Source organism: Mandrillus leucophaeus, unplaced genomic scaffold (genome assembly GCF_000951045.1).
Source record: "Mandrillus leucophaeus isolate KB7577 unplaced genomic scaffold, Mleu.le_1.0 Scaffold1624, whole genome shotgun sequence".
NCBI lineage: Eukaryota > Metazoa > Chordata > Mammalia > Primates > Cercopithecidae > Mandrillus > Mandrillus leucophaeus.
The window spans coordinates 193,325-194,398 of record NW_012101615.1 but is presented as its reverse complement, the minus strand read 5'-3'; positions in this window follow the sequence as shown (position 1 = coordinate 194,398).

Here is a 1,074-nt window from a genome sequence, read left to right as displayed (position 1 = left end):
AATATAAACATTCTGACACACACAAATAGGATATGCAAATGCTGGCTAAACTCTCACTTCCACCAGTCCTAGGGACTTCCTGGCCTCTGGCTATGACATCTAACACTAATTCGTGTTTCACTTGGGAACAACGTAGGGTGAAGTAGCTACAAGCTCAGAGGTAGACGATGGTAAGGAGATCACTAGCCGGGTGTTTGTACAGGCTTGTTTTGGACTTCAAAACTGGGAAATGGTTATTTCGATAGAAACAGAAATTCAACGTGTCTGGAGATGCTTAATAGCGTTAGACTGTTTGAAGCGAGTTAAACAAATAAGAGGTAATAATATCTTCCCATTTTCCACTCCTAATCTCCACTTTACTCTTACAAATACAGATTTTTTTTTTTTTTTTAACATTGCCTGTTACTTACAATGGAATAGGCTATAAGCGTTTCTTTCTTTTCCTCACGCCACCACTTTTGTTTCCAGAATAAGGGACAAATAAACAGCAAGCTCAGAATTCAAATTTGGGTGACCCTTATGAGCATGTAAATTAAGATGGGAGATGTCCCTTCCCAAGAGGATCTTTAAGTAGTGGGTACGGGGCGTAAATAAACTAAAACACAAAAGAATGTTCTTCTTAAGAAAAGTCCTATGGGAGCAGCTGGTAAATTTCACATGACATTTAGCTTAAACTGTGCAAAATGCTAAGGCTGATGGAAATATTTAGCTTAGTTCTTATTTTCTTTCCATAAATGCTGCAAATCATGCGTGAATGAAGACATGATATAGTACGCGTGATGCTCTTTAAAATGTAAGCAGTGTCCACAAGAGGTAGCACTATGGAGATGTACAACACCCAAGGATATTTAGATACAGACAACAGAAACTGACTCTGGGTCAAAAGAAAATTTGTTGGAAGGCTATGAAGCAACAGGAATCCTGGAAAATGGGGTTCAGAGCAGGAAAAGAACTGAGTGAACTCCAGGAATCCATGGGGCAGGAACTTCTCTTTGAGTTCTTCAAAGTGCTGCCACTAGAATGAATAGATGCTCAGGGGTCAAGTTCCAGGAAGAGGCATCTGAATGGACCACT